Raw genomic sequence first — 21,148 nt, 5'->3', positions numbered from 1 at the left:
AGGATGTGGTGACTAGTGTAGCATCTGCACAGAATGTCTATGCGAAAGATAGGAGAAGCCCTGTTGAACTGACCACCTCAGCATCCTGTCCCAAGGAAGGGATTGAGCCAGAAGCAACATTGGAGCTGCCTTAACCTGATGAGATGTCTACCCTCGGCTGGTGGGTGTGTGTCAGGAGCTTCAAAAAGTACTGCTTTGTATGGAGATGGCCAAGCAGAAATATATTTAACTGCAGAATTGGAGGAGGCTCTATGCCAGTTCTCTGGATGCTGCAGGGGTCAAGTCTTTGCCTCCTCTAGAGGCCATTGTGTCTTTAGACAGTTTGTGGCCGGAAAGCTTGAACTCTGAAGGTTCTGGAGCTTTCCCTCCCATTCGGGCACCCAATTCATACATTCCAACAGAAGTAGCCATGGAGGGCATCTTACTCGCTTTTCATGGCTACAATATTTTTTATTCTGCTTAGTTCTGGACAGGTATGGCTATCTGTTCCTCTATGTCCTAGGGGAGTTGTTCTAATGAATTGACTGCAAGAGGCAGGACATTTACAAGCATTACATGTGGGAGCATCTGCAGGTGTAAGACAACAAGCGCGTCACTGAAGCAGAAAAGAATTTTGCCCTGAGTTTAAAACCACAAGTTCAGCTAGGGTTACCATATTTCATTGGGACAAATACATTTTAATGTGGCCTTGGGAAAAGGACCTTTATTTGCATGTTCACTGGCTGCACCCTTAGACTGGACTGCTGCTGATTTATCTGCCCCACATTATTATCAGTAATATGTGGTTTCATGTGTTTTTATGGTATGTTTCCATATCATGCCAGTTCATTCTGCTTCCATTGGAATGTTGTTGTTTTTGCCAGAATGTGACATGTTGCTTTATTTAATGGTTGTATGCTGTTAACATGCACTTTAGATTCCCTTCTGGTTAGTGGCATCTTAGTACATGGCCCAAAGAAGTACCCTAGGAAAAAGGGTGGTCTAGAAAGGAGTTATTGTTATTACCCTTTAACGTGGACCCCAACTCCTTTATTACAATGTATGCATCACTTGTACTTCCCCTACTTGCAGACTGGATATACTGTATATAGATGGTAGTTAGGAGAGTTAGAGAGTTCCTTATTTTGAGTGTTCTAGATTCCAGAGAGAAGTATAAGGTGGCTGCAAGCTGCAGACCTATGTTGTGGACAATCTGATGACTTGACCCTGAATAAGTGGGAAGAGCAACCTCAGTATTAAGGCCGAAGATTTTGGTTCATAGATTTTACAAGAAAGTATATATTTTCATAATGTGCATTTTGACCATGTTAACATCTGAAAGTTATATATTTGGTCGACTGAGTAAAAAGGAAAAACTTGCTTTCTGTAGATGTGTCATGATTCGAAAAAGATGCCTGTGTTTTCTAGTGTTAGCGTGTGAAGTAGAAATCAACTCTGCTGGACCGAGGGTGGACATCACAGGACGTTGCATTCTCAAAATATTCTGGAGTAGTAATGCCTAATCTTAAGTAATAAAACGTGGTCAGGAGTGGTGGTGGCTAGCTGGTAAAAGTCCGCCCTCCTGGCAGTTTGAAGGGTATCCCTAAATAGCAACATGCATTAGGTGACCTGGGCTCCAGGTTGAGAGCCAAATCCTATCCTAGAACCTCGGAAAAATTCAAGGCTTTACAAGTATGTACTGTATCTCCCTACTGATGTGAGGAGTCAGTGCTGTGGTGGGCCAGGAAAATGGCCCTGTGGCGTCCAAACAGGCCATTCATACACATCGGATCAGCCAGCAGAGATCTGCACTGGGAAGCTGGACTTGGAACTGAATGAACAACCTAGTCCCTTGGTGAGCCATAGCTGTAACAGGTTAACATATACTGTATATGGCACTATCAGATGATAAACTAATGACTATGTGGAACATAGGTGGGTTAGAAAATGTTTTCTGGTCACTATAATTTCCCTGAGATAAGGCATCACCAGGGCTATCTGTTTTTCGTGAAGCTGTGCTTCCCCTTTCCTCCCCTGTAGCCTAAAAACAAATGTTCTTGCAGTTCAAGCATAACTGGATCTGGTTGAAGTTATGGCAACAGACATCGAGAACTTAAAGGCATCACATGAACCCATAAGTGGGCAATGGCTAGAGTTCAGCTTTAAACAGCAAGGATTATTTTTTGCAGGAGAGAATCTGTGGAAACTTGTAAGCATGGCTGTGCAGTGACTGAGATGCAGAACCAGGTGGTGTGTAAAAAGTAACAGATGTGAGAGGGAGGTAACAAAAAGATTAACTGTATGACCTGTGAAGTTTGAGAAAGTGAAAAAGGGCGAAGGAGTGAAGACATAAGTACAATGTGGTGTGGGGTGGAGACCATCACCTTTGCCCGAGTTTTTGCTAAGATTAGGAGTGTGGGTAAAAGGCAGGCCTCTGTAGGAGAGTTTAGCAGCAGTAATAATGTCACAGAGTAGCCCAAAGATTCAGTGTACAAGAATACAGGAAGATTTAGGGAGAAGAAAGTCAACAATTAATCAGAAGTGGCATAAAAGAGAAAGGCAGTGACTGTTTGTAAGTAACATGTGTGAAGTTGGATTGCGAGGCTGGATGATGTAGTGCATGAGGCTGCAAAGAGGGCTGTATGTAATGTCACCAGATGGCAGAAGAGATCAGCATGGCTTTTTTTCTGCACATCTCACAATAAACTGTACTCGCAAACAAGGCAGCCACCGGAAATACACAGCTTTAGGCCTGCACCCCTCCCCGAGACCAGACCAAAAAAATTCCCCACCGTCCATCTCACTGCACGCACTTTTATTTTAACACTCTTACAACTAAATATATGAAAATGAAAAGTGTATTCCAAGTCATCAGTGCTTTCAAGATTTACCAACCCGTGCAGTGTAATCCACCCAATAGAACAGCTGCCCCCAGCATAAATCATCCCAGTGTACTCCTCCTTTGTAAACCCTCCCCGCAGTGTAATCTCCCAAGTGTATTGCCCCCAATGCAATCCCTCCAGTGTGATTGTTCCCAGTGTAAATCCCCCCAGTGTAAATTCCCAGGAGTGTATTCCCCTGTGTAAATCCCCTGCGTACTTTTCCCCCAGTTTAATCCCCCCCCAGTGTAATCCCCCAAGTGTATTGTACCCAATGCAATCCCTTCAGTGGGAATCCCCCAAGTGTAATTCTCGCAGTGTAAATCACCCCACATTAAATCCCCAGATTATATCCCACCCGTGTAAATTCCCCCAGCGTACTCACCCCAGTGTAATCACTTCAGTATAAATTACCACAGTGTAATCCTCACTGTGTAATCCCCCACAGTGTAATCCCTCCAGTGTTATTCCCCAGTGTAATCTTCCCAATGTAAATCCTCCACAGTGTATTCCCCCCCCCCCCCCCCGTGTAAATCCCCCCCAGTGCAATCCTCAAATGTCCCAATGCAATCTCTTCAGTGTAATCCCTCCAGTGTAAAGCCCCCAATACAATCTCTCTAATGTAATGCCCACAATGCAATTTCCCCTTAGCAAATCTCCCCAAGTGTTAAAATCTACCCAATGTAACTTAATGTGCAATGTAACCCAATGTGCTCACATGCTCAGTTTAAATCTTCAGTCCTATTATACACTAGAGATCAGTGAGGCTCTCTGCCTTGGCTCCATTGGCTCTTAAGTATGCTGTTGTGATAAGCACCTGTCTCACCTGTGATTGCCTGTCACAATACTAGAGAGGTTCATTTGCGGTGTCGTTCCCCGGTGGATATGCGGGGCAGTGCAGGTAGTGAGCCCCTCCCGGCCTCCTATATGTGTATGGGCTATCCCCGCAAATGGTGGCTCTGTTCACAAAATTGACTAATCACATTTTCAGAACCATACTGAAAAGTGACTTTTCCCTGCTTTTTCTTCATGATCTTTCTTCAGCTTTTAACTAATGGCATTCCTTTACTCCCTTGCCTTTCTATCACTTCTCTCTCATGGTTTTCATTATAATCAATGATCTAGCCTCTACAGCTCTTCATTGATACATCATCATTTCCCACAACCCTCGATTTCAGAATACCTATTGTTCAAGTCTATACCCAATACTTTCTCCTGTTTATACCACTTCTTTAGACAAACTGATCTGTCAATGAACTGTTTGCACCCATTATCAAGTATTCAGATGACAGCTTGTGCTGTTTATCCATTTTTTATACCTGTTAGTCAATGCTTTATGGTTTTTTTTAAATGAACTAAACTAGGATTATTAATTTGCAACCTTTACAAACCATTGTCTGGCATCACTGTAAAAGCAGATGGTGCTGTCATTTTGCTTTTCACAATTTCCTTGCCGGGTGTGACCTCAGGTTATGGGATTTGTGGCTGTCCTTCTGATTAGCTCCCTGGAGATGATGTTGGGCAAAATATTCTAAGGACCTTTCATAGACATTTGTTCTGAAGGGTTTCCAGTTTGTGGCTGATTGCCATCATTGTCATCTTCCATATTTCTGCACTCTATGAAAGGGTTCTAAGAACATAAAAACACTGACAGCCCCACAGACACAAATAAACCTCAGGACAAAGAATACTTTTGTAAAAATTAAACATTTCCATTGCATATGCTTTCATACACAGAAAAAGGACTGACTGATTGACTGAGCCGAGTCTCCAGAGTTCCCCCTTACATCAGAGTCATCAGAGTTCTGCTCTACATCAGAACCCACAGGGTTCCCCTTTACATCACAGTCCTCAAAGTTCTCTTTTACATCAAAGTCCACAGAGTTCTCCTTTACATAAGAGATCATGAGGTAAAGGAGAATGCTGAAGACCATGATGTAAGGGTCTCTCTGTCACCAGCGCCCCACCTTACACAAGAGTCCACCGAGGTCCCCCTTACATCAGAGTCTTCAGTATTCCCCCTTACAGTGCAAGGGGGAACTCTGTGTACCCTGATGTAAAGGGAACACTGTGGACTATATTGCAAGGGGGAATGCTGTGGACTATGGTGTAAAGGGGAACTCTGATGTAAGATGGTCTCTGTTCAATACAGTCTACAGAGTTCCCCCTTATGTTATGGCCCTCTGCATTCCCCTTTACATCAGAGTTCTCATTTACATCAGGGTCCACAGAGCTCCCCCTTGCACTGTAATTGGGAATCCTGCAGACTCTGTTGTAAATGGGAGCTCTGAGGACTCTGATTTAAGTGGGAATGCTGGGAACTCTGAATTGGGGCGGAGGGGAAGATCTAGTGACCACAGTCCATAGACTACCGTTCGCAGAGTGAATACACAAAGGTGGGGGGGTTACTGATATAAGGGGGAAATTTTATGTATGTACTCCCTCCTTACATCAGTGACTCCACACCCCCCTAGATGACCACCGATGAAGTGTGCAATAGAACAACAATACACACTAGGAAGACAACAATGAAAACTTTATGAAAAAGTCTATTTCTCTCCCTGTTCCCAATGAATAGATTTAGCTTAAAAATGCTCAACGAAAAGATATCAGGCATCTTACATGACTCCCATCGTGAGTTTCTAGAAATATATACTACGCTAAGCCTTGTAGCTCCCTAGTGGATTAACACCAGGGCCTTCATGATTCCCCTTCACTGCTTTTCTTTCCTTCCGTCTCATTTTCCCTGCTCTTTACCTGTATCTCCTCTTTTCTCTCTTCTGGCTTCTTCTCGGTACTTTCTTCACATGTTCTTATACCTGGGTCTTTGGACTCAGCCAGTTGTTTAGGCTGATGGTTTGCGCTGTTTGGCTGGGTTGTTCAATTTTTGCAATAATGTTAATTAAACTGTCATGCATGCGCCTACCTTAAAATAATTGCGATTTGTAGGTGCAATCGATTTTCATTTATGCATGTCTATGTATGACTACCTGCACGGGTGACTTGTATTGTATTTCTTGTTGATTTTCAATAAAAATTATTGTACCAGAAAGATGAAGGAATTCCCTCACAGCTTTGACATAGTGACAGTAAACTTCAAGTCTTTTAGCTAGGTTTAAAAAACAAAGCTGTGTACCAGCATTAAAATTTAGGAAATGCTTATGAAATATCTTTATGTTATTATCTCTTTGTTATGAAACATGAATTACAGTCATGGCCGAAATTGTTGGCACCCTTGATATTTTTCCTGAAAATCAAGTATTTCACACAAAAAAGGTATTGCATTAACACATGTTTTGCTATACACATGTTTATTCCCTTTGTATGTATTGGAACAAATATAAAACAGAGGCAGAAAAGCAAATATGACATAATGTCACACAAAACCCCAAAAATGGGCTGGACAAAAGTATTGGCACCCTTAACTTAATATTTGGTTGCACACCCTTTGGAAAACATAACTGAAATCAGTCGCTTCCTATAACCATCAATAAGCTTCTGACACCTCTCACCCGGAATTTTGGACCACTCTTCCTTTGCAAACAGCTCCAGGTCTCTCTTATTGGAAGGACACCTTTTCCCAACAGCAATTTTAAGATCTCTCCACAGGTGTTCAATGGGATTTAGATCTGGGCTCATTGCTGGCCACTTCAGAACTCTCCAGCGCTTCTTTGCCATCCATTTCTGAGTGCTTTTTGACGTATGTTTGGGGTCATTGTCCTGCTGGAAGACCCAGGATCTTGGACGCAAACCCAGCTTTCTGACACTGGGCCCTACAGTGCGACCCAAAATCCTTTGGTAATCCTCAGATTTCATGATGCCTTGCACACAGTCAAGGCACCCAGTGCCAGAGGCAGCAAAACAACCCCAAAACATCATTGAACCTCCACCATATTTTACCGTAGGTACTGTGTTTTGTTCTTTGTAGGCCTCATTCCGTTTTCGGTAAACAGTAGAATGATGTGCTTTACCGAAAAGCTCTATCTTGGTCTCATCTGTCCACAAGACGTTTTCCCAGAAGGCTTTTGGCTTACTCAAGTACATTTTGGCAAACTGTAGTCTTGCTTTTTTATGTCTCTGTGTCAGCAGTGGGGTCCTCCTGGGTCTCCTGCCATAGCGTTTCATTTCATTTAAATGTCGACGGATAGTTCGCGCTGACACTGATGCTCCCTGAGCCTGCAGGACAGCTTGAATGTCTTTGGAACATGTTTGGGGCTGCTTATCCACCATCCGGACTATTCTGCGTTGCAATCTTTCATCAATTTTCCTCATCCGTCCACGACCAGGGAGATTAGCTACAGTGCCATGGGTTGCAAACTTCTTGATAATGTTGCGCACTGTGGACAAAGGCAAATCTAGTTCTCTGGAGATGGACTTGTAACCTTGAGATTGTTGATATTTTGCCACAATTTTGGTTCTCAGGTCCTCAGACAGTTCTCGTCTCCTCTTTCTGTTGTCCATGCTTAGTGTGGCACAGACAGACACACAATGCAAAGGTTAAGTGAACGTCTCTCCTTTTTATCTGCTTTCAGGTGTGATTTCTATATTGCCCACACCTGTTACTTGCCCCAGGTGAGTTTACAGGAGCATCACATGCTTGTAACATTCTTATTTATCCGCAGTTGTGAAAGGGTGCCAATACTTTTGTCCAGCCCATTTTTGGAGGTTTGTGTGACATTATGTCGAATTTGCTTTCTTTCCTCCCTTTTTTTGTTTTGTCCCAATACACACAAAGGGAATAAACATGTGTATAGCAAAACATGTGTTAATGCAATACGTTTCGTGAGAAATACATGATTTCCTGGAGAAATATCAAGGGTGCCAACAATTTCGGCCATGACTGTATATTGAAGTTAAACATTGTTACAGAGAGTTTCCAAAAATATATGAAACAGAATTTTTTAAAAATACATTTTAAAAAGTAGTGGGAACAGTAGTTTGAGGGGATCAGTTATCTCTTCGTGCAATTCCTAGTGAGAAATTAGTGTTCATGCCAGTCAACCTCAGTGGGAAATCCTCCAAAACCTGAACAATTGGAGAAGTGTGTGTAGTTCTAGGAGACGATTGGTGCTGGGTATATAAACAGTCAAGGTTTGTTTTATACATGTTTCTCTGTGAACATTTATAAAACTATAACTAATAGTTTTGTTTGGAGTTCTTTAATACAAACATTTTATGGACATGTCCAGCATGCTTCCCACTTATCATATGTATGTCAGAGGGAATATGCAGGCTGTGTTGGTAGTGTAATGTTTCTCTGTTCTGCTCCCATCCATGTCACAATACTGAACGTCCAATTAGAACATGCACAACAAGATGTCAGTTGTTCTTTTGACTTGCTCTGGACAAGTATGTACTGGCATTCCCCTCATCAGCCATTACAGTAGCTCTAAAATGTTATCTATGGCAGTTACTTTGCAAACTGTTTTGTTGCTGAATGGTGTGATTTGTATATAACTTAATTCTTTCAGTAATTAATTTTAGAATGTTAAATAACCTGGCAGCAATGAAAAAGGAGATCTTCACAGATTTCTGCTTTTCTGATCTTAGCAACTATAAAACCATAAAATTATCATTTTTTTTTTCATCACCCAAAGTGTGCTGTTTTGTTTTTTTCTTATCAGCTGTTCCAGCTGAACGTTTACTAAATTGCTCACAGTTTTGCATCATGCTCACTCTGCCACTTTTTTCTGTTTCAATATTTTTATTGTTATTAAGCATAACAAAGAAACAAGTATACAACAATAGCCTTTGTAGGCCCTCCAAAGCTGTACAGTATACCTCGCAAAGCAGGCAAAGCACATAGATACAAACAAATCATATATAATGACAGTGGAAGTAGAGATTAAAATACAATCCTGTAGCTCAGTCCACCTTGCAATAGGAAACGGGTCTCCAGCAGACTCAAAGGGGTAGAAAGGTTGGGACCATAAAAATGAGCCCAGAGTGCCAAAGCTGAAAAGCTATAATCCCCTACAGCAGATATAAAAGAAAACACCATGCCATACGTAACTATAGCCTGCAATAAGACAGCAAGCCATCAGAGGGCCGTGTGATCAGAAAACAATAATAGACTGGGAAAAGGAAAGGTAGAAAAAAAGAGAAAAATAAAAGAGGATAGAATAGAGGTCACCCACACGACCAGCCCCATGGAACCTAAACAAATCACCTATCAATATTAGGACCCATTTTGCAGGTAATCAATCCATGGATTCTAGACCCGTTCAAACTTAGCAGAAGTGTCCTGCAGTATGTTAACCATTTTCTCATTAACCATAAGTGTTTACGTTTTATCAACGTCAAGTCAACCACTGGACCCTTCCAAGCAGGAACAATCGTAAATTTAGCTGCTAGGAAAATAAAATAAATTAATGTCTGAGCGGACCTGGAGACACCAATAATAGGTTCGTTAAGCAGAGCAGTTCTGGGGTTCTTAAGAACATTAATCATGGTCACCATAAAAATCAGCGAGTGCACTCAAATCCAAAATCTTCTATCCTTAGGGCAGGTCCACCAAACATGGAATATCATTCCTACTTGCCCACATTCTCGAAAACAGAGCGGGCAGGAGCCAGGGTACATCCTCAATAATTGATCTGGGCCTAAATACCAGCGAGACAGGACCTTATAACCCACCTCCACAAGGGAAACATTCATAATGCCTCTGTGTACTCTAAGGGACCAATCCTGCCAATCCTTCTTTATCACCTCACCCATGTCCCTCTCCCAGGCTACATATAGGATAATTTACCTGAGGGAGACACAAACAACCTATACAGACTTGAGATGCCCCCTCTCTGAACCTCGCCACGGAAAAATCTGCTCTCAAATGCTGATCGCGTGGGAGCTTTAATGACATTCTTATAGAAGGACCTGATAAAATGAAGAATTTCCTGCAGATGATATTGTTCAGATGCAGGCATCCCAAGCTGCTGTATAAAATGAGAAGCAGGGTATATCCCCCTATGACCCAAGAAGTGTTTCACCTGGTACAAGCCTTTATTTATCCACCAGCGAAATTCCTGTGGCCGAAGACCAGGGGGAAACTCCAGGTTTTCAAATATAGGTGCTACAGGAGAATTAGGGGAATGGAGAGCCACAGAATCCCAGAAGTACAGGGAATGAGATAGCGTGGGGCAAAGGATTGCCCACCGTTGCTTAGGGGAGATCCACATTAAAAGGTCAAGGGGGAGAGGCTCACAAGCTTGCGCCTCCAGCGCCAGCCAATCCAGCCGGTAGGAGGTAGCATAAATTTGCGACAATTGAGTTATCTGAGCTGCCCAGTAATATTTCATAAGGTCCAGCACTCCCAACCCCCCAGAATCTCAAAAGACATATACAGCTGAAACTCAAAAAATTAGAATATCGTGCAAAAGTTCATTTATTTCAGTAACACAACTTAAAAGGTGAAACTAATATATGAGATAGACTCATTACATGCAAAGAAAGATAGGTCAAGCCGTGATTTGTCATAATTGCAATGTCTATGGCTTACAGCTCATGAAAACCCCAAATCCACAATCTCAGAAAATTAGAATATTGTGAAAAGGTACAATTTTCTAGGCTCAAAGTGTCCCACTCTAATCAGCTAATTAAGCCATAACACCTACAAAGGGTTCCTGAGGCTTTAAATGGTCTCTCAGTCTGGTTCAGTAGGAATCACAATCATTGGAAAGACTGCTGACCTGACAGTTGTGCAGAAAACCATCATTGACACCCTCCATAAGGAGGGAAACCCTCAAAAGGTAATTGCAAAAGAAGTTGGATGTTCCCAAAGTGCTGTATCAAAGCACATTATTCTAATTTTCTGACCGGACCGGAAAAAGGCTAACTGGTCGGTGTTGGGTGCATAGTACGTGAGAAAAGTCACCTGTTCCCCCTCTATCTTGCCTGTTACCAGGAGGTATCTACTGTCAGGATCCTGAACTACATCAAGGGGCGAGACAGACAGCCGTTTGGATATACAAATTGCAACACCATGTGTCTTGTCCGGCACATTAACCAGAAAAAATGGGATAATGACCATGCAAAAAAGGGGGCTGGAAAGTGATAGGGAAATAAGTCTCCTGTAACAGAACTATATCCTCACCCACCGAGCGATAGTAATGGAATGCCTTTCTACATTTCACTGGCGAGTTCAGACCCTGAGAAAGAACCACAAGGGGATTTGGTGTATTATCAAAGGTCATGAGATACAATTACCAGGCGCCAATACAGAAGCCAATCCTAGGGAGAGGTGAAAGCTGCATGGGTGGCTATCAAAAAGAAAAACACTAAAAGAAAGAGAATTGGTACACTGAAATGAGGACAAACAAAAGAACCTGCAAGCAGGAAGAGAGAAAAGCAGGACAATAATGAATGCCAAAACATCATGAAATACAGTATACGGAGGTCAGATGCGGACACGCCGCAGAGACCAGCAAACTGAAACTAAATATGTTCCACAAGTCGTGGAAAAAAGTCTGGGTCCTTGTCAGCCACAATTAAGTGGGCTGTAGTACTCACGCACAAGGCCTGCAACTATTCTCTTTCAAAGAGGCAAACTGATGGAGAATGTTAGCCCTCCAACAATACCGCATTATTAGTAATGTAGTAAAGAAAACAAACAAAATAATAAACAAAATATAACAGGACAACTGTGCACAGGGAACAGAATCCCACCGTGACAAAACTAAAGATGGGAGATAAGAAAGGGTGAGGGACCCATATCTCAAGCAAACAGTTAACTTTAGCAGAGACTAACAGATCCAGTCCACCAGATCAAGGAGGTCGGGACTTTTGCTTGGAGCGGCTTCTAGTTTTGTGCCATAATGGTGACAGAGGAGCGTTAGTTCTCTGTCGGTTTTTATCTTCCAGGAAAGGTGACTGGTCTTGTGGCGTCATAGATGGAGCCGTAGATATCAAGCACAGTTGCAGCAGTAAGGATTCTCCCTCAGGGAAAGTAGCGAATGAATATGATTTTCCCCTATAGGTGAATTACAACTGGACGGGGACCATCCAAAGGTATTTAATGTTCTGATCTTGGAGAGGTTTCAAAAATGGTTTAAATGCATGTCGTTTCTGTACGGTGGCCTGTGAGATCTCTAAATCGAAAGTTATATCTGGGAGACCTGATCTCCAAGTCATCAATTTTTGCCAGGGCTTCCTCCAGCTGTACATGTAACTGAGAAATCTGATCAGTATTCTGATTGGTTCTGGATACCGTGGCGTCCAGCTTAGTTTCTATGGTATTGATACGATCACCAAGATCTTTAAATTCTTGCTTAAGCTCAGTGGTAATATGTTTACCTGCCTTCTCTAGACCTTGGTCCAGCAACAGTGATAACCTCGCTTGTATGATGGGGTCACCCGAATATTCAGGCTGGGGCTGCTGAGAAAGTTGAGAGGAAAGGGCCTGTAACTCAGGGCTAGTGATATTATGACTTTGGCTGGTAACAATTTCTCCCATGGCCCTATCTAATGAGGAGCTAGTGGAAAGTGGAGAACCTCCATCCAGGCAATCATCCACAGAAGGGGAGAGTGGGAGATCATGCTCAACCTGACTGGGAGAAGAGAAGTCCAAAGATGCAGTACTCCGGGCTACAGCCTGCCACGTGTCAGAAGCTGGCAACTGAGTTGCTGTGGCCATGTTGGATTTGGCCTGGTCCAAGAATCAGGCCTCGTGTAGGCGCATCGGTGCCGTTTTGTTTTTCCCCTTCACCATAGGGGTGTCAGGGCTCCAGGTATGACCAGAGGTATGTGAACTGATGCAGGGAAACAACCGAACCGGATAGCGTATGTACTGTCCAGCGCCTCAGGATATGCACAGCCAAAAGGGAAGCCAAGGGTACCAGGACAGCGACAACCAAAAGGAAATGTTCCAGGGGTGCAGCCCTCCTCAGACGGGGAAATCAGCCACTGGATAGAGAGAAAACAGGTGGCGCACACACCTAGTGCATTATCCAAGGTTTATTGTAGGAATTAAATCATAAAAACATACTCACAGACGAAGCATGTATCTAAAAAGCATAGAAAAATGACAATGGCCACAACGGCGGGCAAGGTGTTCTCACTGTCAGTGCGGTCAAATGGCTGACGCGTTTCGGGGACGAATCCCTTTCCTCAGAGCTGATGACCAACCTGTATGGAGGTCAAGTAGTAAATAACCAGGGCTAGATGCCTTGGGAGCAAAGCTCCACCTCCTCTACTTGTTATAAGATGAGGGGTTGGAGGGGGTTATTTAAAGTGCAATCTTTTGTAGGTTTTATAAACGCATATACATACATATATACACATGCATATACACATATACAAAGATATAAACATGCACTAAGAAACAAAGCAAATAAAAAATTATTAAAAATACATGAATATAGCACCTGCAAATGTAGATAAATAGAAAACATTTTTCTAAAGTAAAATATATAAAAAAAAAAAATATATATATATATATATATAATAATATATATAAAAATAATCATAGTAGTAACACTGGCAATGATGATAAAAATAATAATATTAGTAAACATCATAAAAATAAAAGTAATAAGACTAGTGGATAGTGGATGATTATCAGTTCAAAGTAATGAGTGTGGCTGTAGACCATATATATCTCTTCAAACATGAAGCGCTGAGCAAACTGTCAGCACTGTGTGAGTGCTGTGTAGTGATATTGGACTGTTGTTGGGGGAAAAAAAAAAAAATTGGGAACATTAGAAAACATAAAATAAAGAGTGTGTGTATGGGTAAATGAATGACCTTTAGGAGGCAATGGTTATGTGAATGGATGAGACATATGAATATGGTGTAGATACCTCTGATGCTGATGTATGATGAATGGAAAGTGAAGTAAGAGCCTCGCTGTTGATGCCTGAGTGAGATGGTGTGGGAGTGTGCTTTTATACCTGTGGGGAAATGGCTGCTGGAATGCAAACCACAAGACAGGAAGTAAACTCCAGATGACACATGCCATTGCTCAGCGCTTCACGTTTGAAGAGATATATATGGTCTACAGCCACACTCATTACTTTGAACTGATAATCATCCACTATCCACTAGTCTTATTACTTTTATTTTTATGATGTTTACTAATATTATTATTTTTATCATCATTGCCAGTGTTACTACTATGATTATTTTTATATATATTATTATATATATATATATATATATTTTTTTTATATATATTTTACTTTAGAAAAATGTTTTCTATTTATCTACATTTGCAGGTGCTATATTCATGTATTTTTAATAATTTTTTATTTGCTTTGTTTCTTAGTGCATGTTTATATCTTTGTATATGTGTATATGCATGTGTATATATGTATGTATATGCGTTTATAAAACCTACAAAAGATTGCACTTTAAATAACCCCCTCCAACCCCTCATCTTATAACAAGTAGAGGAGGTGGAGCTTTGCTCCCAAGGCATCTAGCCCTGGTTATTTACTACTTGACCTCCATACAGGTTGGTCATCAGCTCTGAGGAAAGGGATTCGTCCCCGAAACGCGTCAGCCATTTGACCGCACTGACAGTGAGAACACCTTGCCCGCCGTTGTGGCCATTGTCATTTTTCTATGCTTTTTAGATACATGCTTCGTCTGTGAGTATGTTTTTATGATTTAATTCCTACAATAAACCTTGGATAATGCACTAGGTGTGTGCGCCACCTGTTTTCTCTCTATCTGATGCAGGGAAAAGCAGGCTTCAGATATGTTATAAACAATATAATTTATTAATACTAACAATACATAAACGCAGTGCAATACTAAAACATAACACAGTGCAAACAAACCAAACCACCCACAGATAACAATACATACAATGCAAGCGTCGTCAGGCAGGCCGGGTCAATAACAATCGGGCAGGTAGGAACAGGAGGAGCAGGCAGAGAGTAGTCAGGTCACGAGCCGGGTACAGCAACTAACGGGCAGGTAGGTACAGGGGGTACGGCAGAGAATGGTCGGGGTCACAAGCCAGGGATCAAACAGGAGAAGTCAGCAGAGGTCCGGATCAGGAGGCAGGGTCGGCAACGAATCAGTCAGACAGGAACAGGAATGCAGGTAACAAGATACAGGGCCCAGGAAAAACACACACCAAGGCACAGACTGCAGGTCTGGCCATCCCTTAAATACACCTGTGATCAGCCTCAGGTGTTTTGGCTGACTGCAGGGTTGAGTCTCTGATTCCTGAGAGCACCCGCTGGCCAGCCCTGGTACTGCAGCCCACAAGGCAGGTGAGTCCCAGCATTACTGGCAAGTCCATTCCTGACAAGGGGTGATGCCATGATTGCTAGAGGCTAACGGGAGGAGGTCTCGGGCGGCTGGGTCCCCCCGGCTGTAGTAAGCAGCAGCTATCAGCCAGTGTGCGGCAGAGCAGCAGAGTCAAGAGACCGCCATCTTCCGCTGCGGGCATGCACCCTCTGCCACTTTTTTCTATCATAAAGTATCTATAATCATTCAATATCGTACATTTGAAAGCTCATAAATAATTTGGACTTGTTGTTTAACCACTCCAAGGCACTTTTACCCCCTTCCTGTCTAGGCCAATTTTCAGCTTTCAGCGCTGTCACACTTTGAATGACAATTGCATGGTCATGCAACACTGTACCCATATGAATTTTTTAGCATTTTTTTGAGACAGATAAAACTTTATTTTGATGGTATTTATTCACCACTGGGATTTTTATTTTTTTGCTGTATAAATGAAAAAGTCCAAAAATTTTTTAAAAAGTATTTTTCTTATAAAATTTTGCAAATAAATTATCTTTCTTCATAAATCTTGGCCAAAATGTATTCAGTTATCTTTTTAGTAAAAAAAAAAAAAAACCCAAATTAGTTTAGGGGGTGATGAAGATTTTTTTTTTTTACACTGATTGCTTATACACCCATAAAGGCTGTAAAAGAAAACATTTCTATTTCTCTCTGGCTGCATTCTTGCAGCCATTGAGAAATACTGTGAGAGCTGCAATTGGTCACAGCTTGTCACATGGTACAAGGCTTTTGTGAACAGCCTTGTATCATGTGACCTCTGTGATCATTCACAGATTTCACACGTAGTAAGCAATGATGTCAGAAGTGACATCTTGCTTACTACTCTGCATGTGATCACTGATTGGCCTCACACAGAGGTCCTGTACAGCGATCGTTGTTCCACTGTGTCCGGATCGTGGTGCCGCATGATCCCAGGAAGCGCACACAAGCTAAAATGGCGGGCGCAGATTATGAACGGCAACCCTCTCCTGCACTGCTCCCGTCCGGCATGGGCCAGACGGGAAGTGGTTAAAAACTAACTAAATGGTGTGGAAACATTTATTAAATTTTTTGAATTTTGATTTTGATTTCTTCCTGCTCCTCTCTCTTAAATTTAGCTAGTTTTTCTTCTGCATCTGTCCCTACACTAGACCATAAAATAAACAAATAAAAAAATTAATAGCATTAATTTTGCTAAAGCACTATGTATCAAAAATGTTTTTTTTTAATTCTTGTCACCTTTTTTTCAACCCTTATTGCATTTCAGCATTGGTGACCTCCTGCAGCCTCTGTCTAGCTAGTTGCTGTCTACATGCATTTCAGCAATAGCGGCAAATAATTTTTCAGTATGGGTTTCCTGATGATGACAGGCCTGTGTGACAGGTTGACAATACAGAAGCACAAATGGGAGGCAGGAAATGGCACTGTCTTCCTATAACCGGAAATTCTTGAGTAAGGACCTTCCTGACAGGATCAGTAGGTATTATTTGAATAAAAACAAAAACAAAGATAAAAGCAAAGAAAGACTGGGTATAATAGATATATGAGCCAGATACAGAAGGAACACACTTACATTGCACTAACATACAATTTTTAGGACAAGCCTTTGGAGTATGTCCCCTTCTTCAAGGTCCAAGCTGTACTACTTCACAAAGTTTTAGCAGAATGTTAAAAGAAACAATCTTTGAGGGAAAAACAAAACAAAACAAAACAAACAAATGTAGACTAGAGATAAGACAGAGCAAAAGCAAAGACTTGGGGGAGGAGTTTGAGATGACAGTCACAGAGGGGGCCATCTGTCAGTGGGTTTCCTGAATGTTGAGGTGCGAGGCTTGTCATCCCTGATTTATACTGTGGTGTCTGATGTGTGTGTTTGAGTATTCTATTTTTAGTTTGATTGATGGGTGAAAAGTGTTGATCAATGAGTAAAATTGTTTTAGATTTTCTTCACCTTCTGTCCATATGATGAAAATATCATGATAGTATCTGTATGGTTTTTGTTGCATGCTTTTCAGGACTTTTTCCTCCAGGTCAGCCATAAATAAATTTGCATATTGGGGTTTCATTTTACTTCCCATTGCAGTACCCATACATTGAAGACAAATGTCATTATTGAAAGTGAAGTAGTTGTGTGCAAGTATGAATTCAATGAGCTGTGTAACATCCTCAGCAGTGTATTTGTGGTTTTGGTGAGGATGATAAGAATCTGTGATATGCAGCTAATCCATGTGAGGGATGTTGCTATGTTGCTATACAGAGATTCTACATCCATAGTGACTAGAAATGCATTTGGTGGTAATTGCTGTATGTTGTTGATCTTGTTCAGATAATCAGTTGTGTCTTGCAGGAAACTGATCGCATTCATGACTAACGGTTTTAAAATATTTTCTACAAGGCCTGAGATTTGTTTGGTAAGTGTGTTCATACCTGTTATGATGGGTCTGCCTGGATTTCCTGGCTTGTGGATCTTGGGCAACAAGTAGAAGTCCCCGATTTCTGGATTATCTGGAATCGCATTGATAAATTCTGAATGTAGGTGGGCTGGTAGTGTTTTAATGAGACCTTTTAATTGCTTGATAAAGTCCTGGGTCAGATCATAATCCAGTTTTTTATAGTAAGTAGCATTTTCCAGCTGCCTCTGGCACTCTTGTATGTATTTGTTTGTATCCATCACAACAACAGATTCCCCTTTATCTGCTGGTTTGATGGTGATGGCCTGATTGTTGTGTAAATTGTGCATAGCCAATTGTGCTCCAGTGGTGAAAGATTGTACAAAATTTTCTTTTGCTGGCTGGATATCAGGGATGTAACTCACAGTCTGAAGCTATCAATATAGGTGTCCAGTTTGGGGTTGCGTCCTTGTGTAGGTGTAAAGTTGCTCTTCTTTTTCTTATTGTCGCATTCCATTGTCCTAGGATTCCTTTCTAGTCTCCTGCAGAATTTTTCTATATCTGACAATAATTGAAAATTATCCAATTTGGTGGTTGGACAGAATGTGAGGCCTTTGGAGAGGATGGTTAATTCTGACTCAGAAAGTTTATGATTTAACAAATTGATGATTCCAAGTTCCTCTGTTATATCCACATTTTCAGTCAGGTCAACATTTACACAAGGGATACCTTGGGATTCTGGATTGGATTCCAGGTCAATGATAGTCACTGATAGTAGGAGGTTGTTTGGTTGTTGGGTTGCTTTTATGTTTACTAAGAATGATATTTCTATTTGAATCAAAATATAATGGCCTTAATTTAGACATGGGTTTTCTCGCTCATTATTCAACAGTTTTATGACCCCCTCTGTGACTGTCATCCCAAACCCCCCCCCCCCCACCCCCCAGTCTTTGTTTTTGCTCTGTTTTATCTCTAGTGTAATCCTAGTTTTATAACCATTGCTGTGTATATTTGTGTGTGTGTTTTTTTTCCCTCAGAGACTGTTTCTTTTAACACTGCTAAAACTTTGTGAGTAGTACTGCTTGGACTTTGAAGAAGGGGACATACTCCGAGAGCTTGTCTTAAAAAATGTTAGTGCAAATAAAAAAGTATCATGGGCAATACTCAATTGTTTCTGTCGAAAGTGCACTAATACGGCTACAATCACTTCTGCCGTTACACAAATTATTACAAGGAAATGGCAAATTCTGCTCCATGATCTGAAACTGGGCCCCTATTACCAAAGGTCCCCAATGTTATCTTTAAAAACGTCTGTAGTTTGAAAAATATTGTGGCTCCCTGTAAATTGGCAGGTGAAGTCATAAAAACTATCATTCTTTTCATTTTTTGATAAGAGTGGACATATTGAAGTGCAAAGAGTGAAACTGCATGACATGTCAATTCATCACACATGCCCAGAGCTCTTTCCAAGATTCTTCAGATCACACATATCTACTAGTCAATCTATTATTTGTTCCAGTGAATATATTACCTATGGTCTAGTTCAGAGGTGTTACTAGAACCTTTGTGGCCCTGGTGCAAGAAACCATGAAGGGCCACGTGGTCCCCAGCTAGGACCCTTTACTCCCATCATGTAACCCTGTGTAATGGTCCCGCAGTGGGCCCCCTTCCTGCCATCTTTCAGCCCGCAAAACGCCAGGGCCTGGTTGCAAGTGAAACCTTTTGCGACCCCGGTAGTTCCGCCAATGGTGTTAGTAATTTTGAATTAATTTATTTGTATAATTTTTATAATTTTATTTATTTGTTTATTTATTATTACTATTCATTTTATTTATTATTTTGAAAAAAATTTTAGGACCCCTGTTGGGGAGCTTAGGTGAAATACCGGGTCTAAACAGACCTCTGATATTTCACCTTTGAGACAGAGATAGAAGATTGAGGACAGCACAATCTCCATCTCTGCAGCATCAGCAGCACAGAATGAATGAACAGGAATAGCTCAAAAGTACAGTTTACAATGCCTCAGCTATAAATGAAAAAAAAACAAAACAAAACAAAAAACCAAAGTCAGTGATTGGTATAGATTGGCCTTTCTCAACCAGGGTGCCCAGGCACCCTGAGGTGCCTTGAGGTTTCTTCAGGGGTGCCTTGGAAAAATGTCTAAAAATTGCCCAAGACTTGTATACAAGCCAGTGGGTGGAACAGGCCTGCCTTTTAGTTACATAAAGCCACAGGTTTTCATTGTGCACCATTAGCACCTTCTTGCCGCCGATGTCCTGACAACCAATGACATCACCAGCTGATAAGGAGGATGTCAGTTGCCTGCACAGTATCCTAGTTTGACCCTCCCCTACCCCTTTCCATCAGTGCTGGGGTCCCATTAGCTGAGTGATGGATAATAAATGAGGGAGAAGTGAAAAGCTGGAATACTACTATATTGTATATTACCAGACTATGTTGGTTTATAATGCAGCATTAGTTTCTGGTGAACTTCTTTGATGTTTTTTTTGTGGCCCCTCTGAAAGTTAGCTTAGCTTTTTGCAAACTACTTAGAGAGATGTCTCCTCTCCCCTGTATAACTGTTTCCAGCTCCACAGCCTGCAGACACTACCAGCCCTTCTGGCTGCTCTGAAGGACAAGGATAACTGACTAAGCACAGTGCTGTCCTTAAAAAGCTTGCTACATGTGGCAGTCTCTCCCCTTGTAAATACCTGGGTGTGCTGATGTACTCTTTCTGCCTTCCTTGCTCCCACTGCTCCCAGGCCTTGATCTGTTCATGCCATGATACAGAATGAACCCTCCTAAGCCTGCCCCCTAAACCTAGGGGATCCCTTCCAGGCCACCAGCAGTCTCCTCAGCGCTCCGTCTTCCACCCAACTCCCCTGCCAGCCTGACTCTCCCAAATTTATGGGTTGATCTCACCACTCAACCAGGGCCTCCAAACCTGGCCCATAAACATGCAGATTAGGTCTCCACCCCTTCTACCCACTGGTTCTGGAAGGTTCCATGGACCAGGTGGAGGTGATAGAGTCCCAACCTATTAAGCTATCCAGCCTGACCTGCAGTCACTTGCCCTAATAACATACTCACACAGTTATCATGAATCATACGCAATAAATTACACTACCCTAGTAGCACACTAGAGGGTGCTACATTATATAAACCGTTTTTTTTTTTATATAAGTTGCTCAGTTGTCCATTTTTATTTAATTTGCATTTAATAAAGGGAGCTAACTTGATTTACTAAAACTGGAGAGTGCAAAACCTGGTGAACTCTGCATAGAAACCAAACAGCTTCCAGTTTTTTTTGTCAAAGCTTAATTGAACAAGCTGAAGTTAGAAGCTGATTGGCTGGCATGTAGAGCTGCACCAGATTTTGCACTCTGCAGTTTTAGTAAACCTACCCCTTTGCAGCTACTCACTTGCTGATTGCTTTTGTGTGATTGAAAACCCATACAGGTCTATATCAGCTAGGAGAAGGCAGGTGTGTCTCTCCTCTGGCTAAGTTTACTGCATATGTGTAATTTGATCTCCTTCTATTCAGGTCTATGAAAAACAAAGGGTATTCAGACTATTCACAGCATAGCAGTATCTTAGCTTCATGAAGAGCTGTAGAACAGCCTTGAGGCCTGCTGTCTAAGGGCAGCCATACATGGATCAAAATTTGTC

Source organism: Staurois parvus, unplaced genomic scaffold, assembly GCF_062004578.1.
Source record: "Staurois parvus isolate SC_StPar_1 unplaced genomic scaffold, SC_StPar_1.0 ptg001432l, whole genome shotgun sequence".
Classification (NCBI taxonomy): domain Eukaryota; kingdom Metazoa; phylum Chordata; class Amphibia; order Anura; family Ranidae; genus Staurois; species Staurois parvus.
The sequence above is the reverse complement of the archived record's forward strand: the minus strand, read 5'-3'. Positions refer to the sequence as shown.